Here is a 14,852-nt window from a genome sequence, read left to right on the forward strand (position 1 = left end):
TGCCCTGAATGGGAATGATGACTTAAATATCCAAAAACCAAAAGTTTGAAAGAAAGGGCTTTGGCTTTTCAAAGTTTTGCATTTGGCATTAATTGCACTGGCATTTTAACAGTTACATTTAATATGTATTGGTTATTCCTGACCCTTAACTTATTTAACCATGAAACAATGCTCATCGAGAACACCATTCTGCACGCAATTTCTAATGACAGACTACTCCTCAAAAAATAAAATTGTAGCACAGTTCATACATTTTCTGTGGCTTAACAAGATTGTTGAGTGTTTTAAAGCTAATATATTGATGCCCTGAGTTATATTTTCCACTCAAATGAGTGGAAGGTTTCATTGATTCTATGGAGACAATCTGAGCCCCTAACCCTAACCTCCCAAACCCTTAGCTAGGGTTAGGGTTAGGATAATAAGAAATCATTGAGGATGTTTGATGGCATGGTTGTGTTCTAGGACAGAAAGGATTTTTAGGAAAAGTGATATTTTAATGTTATCTTCACCTTTTTTTTCTTGCCTTTATGGCTCTATGCACTGCTTTGCCCTGAATGGGAATGATGACTTAAATATCCAAAAAGCAAAAGTTTGAAAGAAAGGGCTTTGGCTTTTCAAAGTCTTGCATTTGGCATTAATTGCACTGGCATTTTAACAGTTACAGCTAATATGTATTGGTTATTGCTGACCCTTAACCTATTTAACCCTGAAACAATGCTCATCAAGAACACCATCAGGCACGCAATTTCTAATGACAGACTACTCCTCAAAAAATTAAATTGTAGCACAGTTCATACATTTTCTGTGGCTTAACAAGATTGTTGAGTGTTTTAAACCTAATATATTGATGCCCTGAGTTATATTTTCCACTCAAATGAGTGGAAGGTTTCATTGATTCTATGGAGACAAACTGAGCCCCTAACCCTAACCTCCCAAACCCTTAGCTAGGGATAGGGTTAGGATAATAAGAAAAGATAGAGGATGTTTGATGGCATGGTTGTGTTCTAGGACAGAAAGGATTGTTAGGAAAAGTGAAATTTCAATGTTATCTTCACCTTTTTTTCTTGCCTATATGGCTCTATGCACTGCTTTGCCCTGAATGGGAATGATGACTTAAATATCCAAAAACCAAAAGTTTGAAAGAAAGGGCTTTGGCTTTTCAAAGTTTTGCATTTGGCATTAATTGCACTGGCATTTTAACAGTTACATTTAATATGTATTGGTTATTCCTGACCCTTAACCTATTTAACCCTGAAACAATGCTCATCGAGAACACTATTCGGCACGCAATTTCTAATGACAGACTACTCCTCAAAAAATAAAATTGTAGCACAGTTCATACATTTTCTGTGGCTTAACAAGATTGTTGAGTGTTTTAAAGCTAATATATTGATGCCCTGAGTTATATTTTCGACTCAAATGAGTGGAAGGTTTCATTGATTCTATGGAGACAATCTGAGCCCCTAACCCTAACCTCCCAAACCCTTAGCTAGGGTTAGGGTTAGGATAATAAGAAAAGATAGAGGATGTTTGATGGCATGGTTGTGTTCTAGGACAGAAAGGATTTTTAGGAAAAGTGATATTTCAATGTTATCTTCACCTTTTTTTTCTTGCCTATATGGCTCTATGCACTGCTTTGCCCTGAATGGGAATGATGACTTAAATATCCAAAAAGCAAAAGTTTGAAAGAAAGGGCTTTGGATTTTCAAAGTTTTGCATTTGGCATTAATTGCACTGAAATTCTAACAGTTACAGCTAATATGTATTGGTTATTCCTGACCCTTAACCTATTTAACCCTGAAACAATGCTCATCGAGAACACCATCAGGCACGCAATTTCTAATGACAGACTACTCCTCAAAAAATTAAATTGTAGCACAGTTCATACGTACATTTTCTGTGGCTTAACAAGATTGTTGAGTGTTTTAAACCTAATATATTGATGCCCTGAGTTATATTTTCCACTCAAATGAGTGGAAAATTTCATTGATTCTATGGAGACAAACTGAGCCCCTAACCCTAACCTCCCAAACCCTTAGCTAGGGTTAGGGTTAGGATAATAAGAAAAGATAGAGGATGTTTGATGGCATGGTTGTGTTCTAGGACAGAAAGGATTGTTAGGAAAAGTGATATTTCAATATTATCTTCACCTTTTTTTTCTTGCCTATATGGCTCTATGCACTGCTTTGCCCTGAATGGGAATGATGACTTAAATATCCAAAAAGCAAAAGTTTGAAAGAAAGGGCTTTGGATTTTCAAAGTTTTGCATTTGGCATTAATTGCACTGGCATTTTAACAGTTACATTTAATATGTATTTGTTATTTCTGACCCTTAACCTATTTATCCCTGAAACAATGCTCATCGAGAACACCATCAGGCACGCAATTTCTAATGACAGACTACTCCTCAAAAAATAAAATTGTAGCACAGTTCATACATTTTCTGTGGCTTAACAAGATTGTTGAGTGTTTTAAAGCTAATATATTGATGCACTGAGTTATATTTTCCACTCAAATGAGTGGAAGGTTTCACTGATTCTATGGAGACAATCTGAGCCCCTAACCCTAACCTTACAAACCCGTAGCTAGGGTTAGGGTAAGGATAATAAGAAAACATGGAGGATGTTTGATAGCATGGTTGTGTTCTAGGACAGAAAGGATTTTTAGGAAAAGTGATATTTCAATGTTATCTTCACCTTTTTTTTCTTGCCTACTGTATATGGCTCTATGCATTGCTCTGCCCTGAATGGGATTGATGACTTAAATATCCAAAAAGCAAAAGTTTGAAAGAAAGGGCTTTGGATTTTCAAAGTTTTGCATTTGGCATTAATTGCACTGAAATTCTAACAGTTACAGCTAATATGTATTGGTTATTCCTGACCCTTAACCTATTTAACCCTGAAACAATGCTCATCGAGAACACCATCCGGCACGCAATTTCTAATGACAGACTACTCCTCAAAAAATAAAATTGTAGCACAGTTCATACATTTTCTGTGGCTTAACAAGATTGTTGAGTGTTTTAAAGCTAATATATTGATGCACTGAGTTATATTTTCCACTCAAATGAGTGGAAGGTTTCACTGATTCTATGGAGACAATCTGAGCCCCTAACCCTAACCTCACAAACCCGTAGCTAGGGTTAGGGTAAGGATAATAAGAAAACATAGATGTTTGATGGCATGGTTGTGTTCTAGGACAGAAAGGATTTTTAGGAAAAGTGATATTTCAATGTTATCTTCACCTTTTTTTTCTTGCCTACTGTATATGGCTCTATGCACTGCTTTGCCCTGAATGGGAATGATGACTTAAATATCCAAAAACCAAAAGTTTGAAAGAAAGGGCTTTGGCTTTTCAAAGTTTTGCATTTGGCATTAATTGCACTGGCATTTTAACAGTTACATTTAATATGTATTGGTTATTCCTGACCCTTAACCTATTTAACCCTGAAACAATGCTCATCGAGAACACCATTCGGCACGCAATTTCTAATGACAGACTACTCCTCAAAAAATAAAATTGTAGCACAGTTCATACATTTTCTGTGGCTTAACAAGATTGTTGAGTGTTTTAAAGCTAATATATTGATGCCCTGAGTTATATTTTCCACTCAAATGAGTGGAAGGTTTAATTGATTCTATGGAGACAATCTGAGCCCCTAACCCTAACCTCCCAAACCCTTAGCTAGGGTTAGGGTTAGGATAATAAGAAAACATAGAGGATGTTTGATGGCATGGTTGTGTTCTAGGACAGAAAGGATTTTTAGGAAAAGTGATATTTTAATGTTATCTTCACCTTTTTTTTCTTGCCTATATGGCTCTATGCACTGCTTTGCCCTGAATGGGAATGATGACTTAAATATCCAAAAAGCAAAAGTTTGAAAGAAAGGGCTTTGGCTTTTCAAAGTTTTGCATTTGGCATTAATTGCACTGGCATTTTAACAGTTACATTTAATATGTATTGGTTATTCCTGACCCTTAACCTATTTAACCCTGAAACAATGCTCATCGAGAACACCATTCGGCACGCAATTTCTAATGACAGACTACTCCTCAAAAAATAAAATTGTAGCACAGTTCATACATTTTCTGTGGCTTAACAAGATTGTTGAGTGTTTTAAAGCTAATATATTGATGCCCTGAGTTATATTTTCCACTCAAATGAGTGGAAGGTTTAATTGATTCTATGGAGACAATCTGAGCCCCTAACCCTAACCTCCCAAACCCTTAGCTAGGGTTAGGGTTAGGATAATAAGAAAACATAGAGGATGTTTGATGGCATGGTTGTGTTCTAGGACAGAAAGGATTTTTAGGAAAAGTGATATTTTAATGTTATCTTCACCTTTTTTTTCTTGCCTATATGGCTCTATGCACTGCTTTGCCCTGAATGGGAATGATGACTTAAATATCCAAAAAGCAAAAGTTTGAAAGAAAGGGCTTTGGCTTTTCAAAGTTTTGAATTTGGCATTAATTGCACTGGCATTTTAACAGTTACATTTAATATGTATTGGTTATTCCTGACCCTTAACCTATTTAACCCTGAAACAATGCTCATCGAGAACACCATTCGGCACGCAATTTCTAATGACAGACTACTCCTCAAAAAATAAAATTGTAGCACAGTTCATACATTTTCTGTGGCTTAACAAGATTGTTGAGTGTTTTAAAGCTAATATATTGATGCCCTGAGTTATATTTTCCACTCAAATGAGTGGAAGGTTTAATTGATTCTATGGAGACAATCTGAGCCCCTAACCCTAACCTCCCAAACCCTTAGCTAGGGTTAGGGTTAGGATAATAAGAAAACATAGAGGATGTTTGATGGCATGGTTGTGTTCTAGGACAGAAAGGATTTTTAGGAAAAGTGATATTTTAATGTTATCTTCACCTTTTTTTTCTTGCCTATATGGCTCTATGCACTGCTTTGCCCTGAATGGGAATGATGACTTAAATATCCAAAAAGCAAAAGTTTGAAAGAAAGGGCTTTGGCTTTTCAAAGTTTTGAATTTGGCATTAATTGCACTGAAATTCTAACAGTTACAGCTAATATGTATTGGTTATTCCTGACCATTAACCTATTTAGCCCTGAAACAATGCTCATCGAGAACACCATTCGGCACGCAATTTCTAATGACAGACTACTCCTCAAAAAATACAATTGTAGCACAGTTCATACATTTTCTGTGGCTTAACAAGATTGTTGAGTGTTTTAAAGCTAATATATTGATGCACTGAGTTATATTTTCCACTCAAATGAGTGGAAGGTTTCACTGATTCTATGTAGACAATCTGAGCCCCTAACCCTAACCTCACAAACCCGTAGCTAGGGTTAGGGTAAGGATAATAAGAAAACATAGAGGAACTTTGATGGCATGGTTGTGTTCTAGGACAGAAAGGATTTTTAGGAAAAGTGATATTTCAATGTTATCTTCACCTTTTTTTTCTTGCCTACTGTATATGGCTCTATGCATTGCTCTGCCCTGAATAGGAATGATGACTTAAATATCCAAAAAGCAAAAGTTTGAAAGAAAGGGCTTTGGATTTTCAAAGTTTTGCATTTGGCATTAATTGCACTGAAATTCTAACAGTTACAGCTAATATGTATTGGTTATTCCTGACACTTAACCTATTTATCCCAGAAACAATGCTCATCGAGAACACCTTTAGGCACGCAATTTCTAATGACAGACTACTTCTCAAAAAATAAAATTGTAGCACAGTTCATACATTTTCTGTGGCTTAACAAGATTGTTGAGTGTTTTAAAGCTAATATATTGATGCCCTGAGTTATATTTTCCACTCAAATGAGTGGAAGGTTTCACTGATTCTATGGAGACAATCTGAGCACCTAACCCTAACCTCCCAAACCCGTAGCTAGGGTTAGGGTAAGGATAATAAGAAAACATAGAGGATGTTTGATGGCATGGTTGTGTTCTAAGACAGAAAGGGTTTTTAGGAAAAGTGATATTTCAATGTTATCTTCACCTTTTTTTCTTGCCTACTGTATATGGCTCTATGCATTGCTCTGCCCTGAATGAGAATGATGACTTAAATATCCAAAAAGCAAAAGTTTGAAAGAAAGGGCTTTGGATTTTCAAAGTTTTGCATTTGGCATTAATTGCACTGGCATTTTAACAGTTACATTTAATATGTATTGGTTATTTCTGACCCTTAACCTATTTATCCCTGAAACAATGCTCATCGAGAACACCATTCGGCACGCAATTTCTAATGACAGACTACTCCTCAAAAAATAAAATTGTAGCACAGTTCATACATTTTCTGTGGCTTAACAAGATTGTTGAGTGTTTTAAAGCTAATAAATTGATGTCCTGAGTTATATTTTCCACTCAAATGAGTGGAAGGTTTCACTGATTCTATGGAGACAATCTGAGCCCCTAACCCTAACCTCCCAAACCCTTAGCTAGGGTTAGGGTTAGGATAATAAGAAAACATAGAGGATGTTTGATGGCATGGTTGTGTTCTAGGACAGAAAGGATTTTTAGGAAAAGTGATATTTCAATGTTATCTTCACCTTTTTTTTCTTGCCTATATGGCTCTATGCACTGCTTTGCCCTGAATGGGAATGATGACTTAAATATCCAAAAAGCAAAAGTTTGAAAGAAAGGGCTTTGGCTTTTCAAAGTTTTGAATTTGGCATGAATTGCACTGAAATTCTAACAGTTACAGCTAATATGTATTGGTTATTCCTGACCATTAACCTATTTAACCCTGAAACAATGCTCATCGAGAACACCATTCGGCACGCAATTTCTAATGACAGACTACTCCTCATTAAATACAATTGTAGCACAGTTCATACATTTTCTGTGGCTTAACAAGATTGTTGAGTGTTTTAAAGCTAATATATTGATGCACTGAGTTATATTTTCCACTCAAATGAGTGGAAGGTTTCACTGATTCTATGGAGACAATCTGAGCCCCTAACCCTAACCTCCCAAACCCGTAGCTAGGGTTAGGGTAAGGATAATAAGAAAACATAGAGGATGTTTGATGGCATGGTTGTGTTCTAGGACAGAAAGGATTTTTAGGAAAAGTGATATTTCAATGTTATCTTCACCTTTTTTTTCTTGCCTACTGTATATGGCTCTATGCATTGCTCTGCCCTGAATGGGAATGATGACTTAAATATCCAAAAAGCAAAAGTTTCAAAGAAAGGGCTTTGGATTTTCAAAGTTTTGCATTTGGCATTAATTGCACTGAAATTCTAACAGTTACAGCTAATATGTATTGGTTATTCCTGACCCTTAACCTATTTAACCCTGAAACAATGCTCATCGAGAACACCATCAGGCACGCAATTTCTAATGACAGACTACTCCTCAAAAAATAAAATTGTAGCACAGTTCATACATTTTCTGTGGCTTAACAAGATTTTTGAGTGTTTTAAAGCTAATATATTGATGCCCTGAGTTATATTTTCCACTCAAATGAGTGGAAGGTTTCATTGATTCTATGGAGACAATCTGAGCCCCTAACCCTAACCTCCCAAACGCTTAGCTAGGGTTAGGGTTAGGATAATAAGAAAAGATAGAGGATGTTTGATGGCATGGTTGTGTTCTAGGACAGAAAGGATTTTTAGGAAAAGTGATATTTCAATGTTATCTTCACCTTTTTTTTCTTGCCTACTGTATATGGCTCTATGCATTGCTCTGCCCTGAATGGGAATGATGACTTAAATATCCAAAAACCAAAAGTTTGAAAGAAAGGGCTTTGGCTTTTCAAAGTTTTGCATTTGGCATTAATTGCACTGGCATTTTAACAGTTACATTTAATATGTATTGGTTATTCCTGACCCTTAACCTATTTAACCCTGAAACAATGCTCATCGAGAACACCATTCGGCACGCAATTTCTAATGACAGACTACTCCTCAAAAAATAAAATTGTAGCACAGTTCATACATTTTCTGTGGCTTAACAAGATTGTTGAGTGTTTTAAAGCTAATATATTGATGCCCTGAGTTATATTTTCCACTCAAATGAGTGGAAGGTTTCATTGATTCTATGGAGACAATCTGAGCCCCTAACCCTAACCTCCCAAACCCTTAGCTAGGGTTAGGGTTAGGATAATAAGAAAACATAGAGGATGTTTGATGGCATGGTTGTGTTCTAGGACAGAAAGGATTTTTAGGAAAAGTGAAATTTTAATGTTATCTTCACCTTTTTTTTCTTGCCTATATAGCTCTATGCACTGCTTTGCCCTGAATGGGAATGATGACTTAAATATCCAAAAAGCAAAAGTTTGAAAGAAAGGGCTTTGGCTTTTCAAAGTTTTGAATTTGGCATTAATTGCACTGAAATTCTAACAGTTACAGCTAATATGTATTGGTTATTCCTGACCATTAACCTATTTAGCCCTGAAACAATGCTCATCGAGAACACCATTCGGCACGCAATTTCTAATGACAGACTACTCCTCAAAAAATACAATTGTAGCACAGTTCATACATTTTCTGTGGCTTAACAAGATTGTTGAGTGTTTTAAAGCTAATATATTGATGCACTGAGTTATATTTTCCACTCAAATGAGTGGAAGGTTTCACTGATTCTATGTAGACAATCTGAGCCCCTAACCCTAACCTCACAAACCCGTAGCTAGGGTTAGGGTAAGGATAATAAGAAAACATAGAGGAACTTTGATGGCATGGTTGTGTTCTAGGACAGAAAGGATTTTTAGGAAAAGTGATATTTCAATGTTATCTTCACCTTTTTTTTCTTGCCTACTGTATATGGCTCTATGCATTGCTCTGCCCTGAATGGGAATGATGACTTAAATATCCAAAAAGCAAAAGTTTGAAAGAAAGGGCTTTGGATTTTCAAAGTTTTGCATTTGGCATTAATTGCACTGGCATTTTAACAGTTACATTTAATATGTATTGGTTATTCCTGACCCTTAACCTATTTAACCCTGAAACAATGCTCATCGAGAACACCATTCGGCACGCAATTTCTAATGACAGACTACTCCTCAAAAAATAAAATTGTAGCACAGTTCATACATTTTCTGTGGCTTAACAAGATTGTTGAGTGTTCTAAAGCTAATATATTGATGCCCTGAGTTATATTTTCCACTCAAATGAGTGGAAGGTTTAATTGATTCTATGGAGACAATCTGAGCCCCTAACCCTAACCTCCCAAACCCTTAGCTAGGGTTAGGGTTAGGATAATAAGAAAACATAGAGGATGTTTGATGGCATGGTTGTGTTCTAGGACAGAAAGGATTTTTAGGAAAAGTGATATTTTAATGTTATCTTCACCTTTTTTTTCTTGCCTATATGGCTCTATGCACTGCTTTGCCCTGAATGGGAATGATGACTTAAATATCCAAAAAGCAAAAGTTTCAAAGAAAGGGCTTTGGATTTTCAAAGTTTTGCATTTGGCATTAATTGCACTGAAATTCTAACAGTTACAGCTAATATGTATTGGTTATTCCTGACCCTTAACCTATTTAACCCTGAAACAATGCTCATCGAGAACACCATCAGGCACGCAATTTCTAATGACAGACTACTCCTCAAAAAATAAAATTGTAGCACAGTTCATAGATTTTCTGTGGCTTAACAAGATTGTTGAGTGTTTTAAAGCTAATATATTGATGCCCTGAGTTATATTTTCCACTCAAATGAGTGGAAGGTTTCATTGATTCTATGGAGACAATCTGAGCCCCTAACCCTAACCTCCCAAACCCTTAGCAAGGGTTAGGGTTAGGATAATAAGAAAACATAGATGTTTGATGGCATGGTTGTGTTCTAGGACAGAAAGGATTTTTAGGAAAAGTGATATTTCAATGTTATCTTCACCTTTTTTTTCTTGCCTACTGTATATGGCTCTATGCACTGCTTTGCCCTGAATGGGAATGATGACTTAAATATCCAAAAACCAAAAGTTTGAAAGAAAGGGCTTTGGCTTTTCAAAGTTTTGCATTTGGCATTAATTGCACTGGCATTTTAACAGTTACATTTAATATGTATTGGTTATTCCTGACCCTTAACCTATTTAACCCTGAAACAATGCTCATCGAGAACACCATTCGGCACGCAATTTCTAATGACAGACTACTCCTCAAAAAATAAAATTGTAGCACAGTTCATACATTTTCTGTGGCTTAACAAGATTGTTGAGTGTTTTAAAGCTAATATATTGATGCCCTGAGTTATATTTTCCACTCAAATGAGTGGATGGTTTAATTGATTCTATGGAGACAATCTGAGCCCCTAACCCTAACCTCCCAAACCCTTAGCTAGGGTTAGGGTTAGGATAATAAGAAAACATAGAGGATGTTTGATGGCATGGTTGTGTTCTAGGACAGAAAGGATTTTTAGGAAAAGTGATATTTTAATGTTATCTTCACCTTTTTTTTCTTGCCTATATGGCTCTATGCACTGCTTTGCCCTGAATGGGAATGATGACTTAAATATCCAAAAAGCAAAAGTTTGAAAGAAAGGCTTTGGCTTTTCAAAGTTTTGAATTTGGCATTAATTGCACTGAAATTCTAACAGTTACAGCTAATATGTATTGGTTATTCCTGACCATTAACCTATTTAGCCCTGAAACAATGCTCATCGAGAACACCATTCGGCACGCAATTTCTAATGACAGACTACTCCTCAAAAAATACAATTGTAGCACAGTTCATACATTTTCTGTGGCTTAACAAGATTGTTGAGTGTATTAAAGCTAATATATTGATGCACTGAGTTCTATTTTCCACTCAAATGAGTGGAAGGTTTCACTGATTCTATGTAGACAATCTGAGCCCCTAACCCTAACCTCACAAACCCGTAGCTAGGGTTAGGGTAAGGATAATAAGAAAACATAGAGGAACTTTGATGGCATGGTTGTGTTCTAGGACAGAAAGGATTTTTAGGAAAAGTGATATTTCAATGTTATCTTCACCTTTTTTTTCTTGCCTACTGTATATGGCTCTATGCATTGCTCTGCCCTGAATGGGAATGATGACTTAAATATCCAAAAAGCAAAAGTTTGAAAGAAAGGGCTTTGGATTTTCAAAGTTTTGCATTTGGCATTAATTGCACTGAAATTCTAACAGTTACAGCTAATATGTATTGGTTATTCCTGACACTTAACCTATTTATCCCTGAAACAATGCTCATCGAGAACACCTTTAGGCACGCAATTTCTAATGACAGACTACTTCTCAAAAAATAAAATTGTAGCACAGTTCATACATTTTCTTTGGCTTAACAAGATTGTTGAGTGTTTTAAAGCTAATATATTGATGCCCTGAGTTATATTTTCCACTCAAATGAGTGGAAGGTTTCACTGATTCTATGGAGACAATCTGAGCCCCTAACCCTAACCTCCCAAACCCGTAGCTAGGGTTAGGGTAAGGATAATAAGAAAACATAGAGGATGTTTGATGGCATGGTTGTGTTCTAGGACAGAAAGGATTTTTAGGAAAAGTGATATTTCAATGTTATCTTCACCTTTTTTTCTTGCCTACTGTATATGGCTCTATGCATTGCTCTGCCCTGAATGAGAATGATGACTTAAATATCCAAAAAGCAAAAGTTTGAAAGAAAGGGCTTTGGATTTTCAAAGTTTTGCATTTGGCATTAATTGCACTGAAATTCTAACAGTTACATTTAATATGTATTGGTTATTCCTGACCCTTAACCTATTTAACCCTGAAACAATGCTCATCGAGAACACCATTCGGCACGCAATTTCTAATGACAGACTACTCCTCAAAAAATAAAATTTTAGCACAGTTCATACATTTTCTGTGGCTTAACAAGATTGTTGAGTGTTTTAAAGCTAATATATTGATGCCCTGAGTTATATTTTCAAATCAAATGAGTGGAAGGTTTCATTGATTCTATGGAGACAATCTGAGCCCCTAACCCTAACCTCACAAACCCGTAGCTAGGGTTAGGGTAAGGATAATAAGAAAACATAGAGGATGTTTGATGGCATGGTTGTGTTCTAGGACAGAAAGGATTTTTAGGAAAAGTGATATTTTAATGTTATCTTCACCTTTTTTTTCTTGCCTATATGGCTCTATGCACTGCTTTGCCCTGAATGGGAATGATGACTTAAATATCCAAATAGCAAAAGTTTGAAAGAAAGGGCTTTGGCTTTTCAAAGTTTTGAATTTGGCATTAATTGCACTGAAATTCTAACAGTTACAGCTAATATGGATTGGTTATTCCTGACCCTTAACCTATTTAACCCTGAAACAATGCTCATCGAGAACACCATTCGGCACGCAATTTCTAATGACAGACTACTCCTCAAAAAATAAAATTGTAGCACAGTTCATACATTTTCTGTGGCTTAACAAGATTGTTGAGTGTTTTAAAGCTAATATATTGATGCCCTGAGTTATATTTTCCACTCAAATGAGTGGAAGGTTTCATTGATTCTATGGAGACAATCTGAGCCCCTAACCCTAACCTCCCAAACCCTTAGCTAGGGTTAGGGTTAGGATAATAAGAAAAGATAGAGGATGTTTGATGGCATGGTTGTGTTCTAGGACAGAAAGGATTTTTAGGAAAAGTGATATTTCAATGTTATCTTCACCTTTTTTTTCTTGCCTATATGGCTCTATGCACTGCCTTGCCCTGAATGGGAATGATGACTTAAATATCCAAAAACCAAAAGTTTGAAAGAAAGGGCTTTGGCTTTTCAAAGTTTTGCATTTGGCATTAATTGCACTGGCATTTTAACAGTTACATTTAATATGTATTGGTTATTCCTGACACTTAACCTATTTATCCCTGAAACAATGCTCATCGAGAACACCTGTCGGCACGCAATTTCTAATGACAGACTACTCCTCAAAAAATAAAATTGTAGCACAGTTCATACATTTTCTGTGGCTTAACAAGATTGTTGAGTGTTTTAAAGCTAATATATTGATGCCCTGAGTTATATTTTCCACTCAAATGAGTGGAAGGTTTCATTGATTCTATGGAGACAATCTGAGCCCCTAACCCTAACCTCCCAAACCCTTAGCTAGGGTTAGGGTTAGGATAATAAGAAAAGATAGAGGATGTTTGATGGCATGGTTGTGTTCTAGGACAGAAAGGATTTTTTGGAAAAGTGATATTTCAATGTTATCTTTACCTTTTTTTTCTTGCCTATATGGCTCTATGCACTGCTTTGCCCTGAATGGGAATGATGACTTAAATATCCAAAAAGCAAAAGTTTGAAAGAAAGGGCTTTGGCTTTTCAAAGTTTTGCATTTGGCATTAATTGCACTGAAATTCTAACAGTTACAGCTAATATGTATTGGTTATTGCTGACCCTTAACCTATTTAACCCTAAAACAACGCTCATCGAGAACACCTTTCAGCACGCAATTTCTAATGACAGACTACTCCTCAAAAAATAAAATTGTAGCACAGTTCATACATTTTCTGTGGCTTAACAAGATTGTTGAGTGTTTTAAAGCTAATATATTGATGCACTGAGTTATATTTTCCACTCAAATGAGTGGAAGGTTTCACTGATTCTATGGAGACAATCTGAGCCCCTAACCCTAACCTCCCAAACCCGTAGCTAGGGTTAGGGTAAGGATAATAAGAAAACATAGAGGATGTTTGATGGCATGGTTGTGTTCTAGGACAGAAAGGATTTTTAGGAAAAGTGATATTTCAATGTTATCTTCACCTTTTTTTCTTGCCTACTGTATATGGCTCTATGCATTGCTCTGCCCTGAATGGGAATGATGACTTAAATATCCAAAAAGCAAAAGTTTGAAAGAAAGGGCTTTGGCTTTTCAAAGTTTTGCATTTGGCATTAATTGCACTGGCATTTTAACAGTTACATTTAATATGTATTGGTTATTCCTGACACTTAACCTATTTATCCCTAAAACAATGCTCATCGAGAACACCTTTAGGCACGCAATTTCTAATGACAGACTACTTCTCAAAAAATAAAATTGTAGCACAGTTCATACATTTTCTTTGGCTTAACAAGATTGTTGAGTGTTTTAAAGCTAATATATTGATGCCCTGAGTTATATTTTCCACTCAAATGAGTGGAAGGTTTCACTGATTCTATGGAGACAATCTGAGCCCCTAACCCTAACCTCCCAAACCCGTAGCTAGGGTTAGGGTAAGGATAATAAGAAAACATAGAGGATGTTTGATGGCATGGTTGTGTTCTAGGACAGAAAGGATTTTTAGGAAAAGTGATATTTCAATGTTATCTTCACCTTTTTTTCTTGCCTACTGTATATGGCTCTATGCATTGCTCTGCCCTGAATGGGAATGATGACTTAAATATCCAAAAAGCAAAAGTTTGAAAGAAAGGGCTTTGGATTTTCAAAGTTTTGCATTTGGCATTAATTGCACTGGCATTTTAACAGTTACATTTAATATGTATTGGTTATTCCTGACCCTTAACCTATTTAACCCTGAAACAATGCTCATCGAGAACACCATTCGGCACGCAATTTCTAATGACAGACTACTCCTCAAAAAATAAAATTTTAGCACAGTTCATACATTTTCTGTGGCTTAACAAGATTGTTGAGTGTTTTAAAGCTAATATATTGATGCCCTGAGTTATATTTTCCACTCAAATGAGTGGAAGGTTTCATTGATTCTATGGAGACAATCTGAGCCCCTAACCCTAACCTCCCAAACCCGTAGCTAGGGTTAGGGTAAGGATAATAAGAAAACATAGAGGATGTTTGATGGCATGGTTGTGTTCTAGGACAGAAAGGATTTTTAGGAAAAGTGATATTTTAATGTTATCTTCACCTTTTTTTTCTTGCCTATATGGCTCTATGCACTGCTTTGCCCTGAATGGGAATGATGACTTAAATATCCAAATAGCAAAAGTTTGAAAGAAAGGG

Source organism: Lepisosteus oculatus, chromosome 7 (genome assembly GCF_040954835.1).
Source record: "Lepisosteus oculatus isolate fLepOcu1 chromosome 7, fLepOcu1.hap2, whole genome shotgun sequence".
In the NCBI taxonomy this organism is placed as follows: Eukaryota; Metazoa; Chordata; class Actinopteri; order Semionotiformes; family Lepisosteidae; genus Lepisosteus; species Lepisosteus oculatus.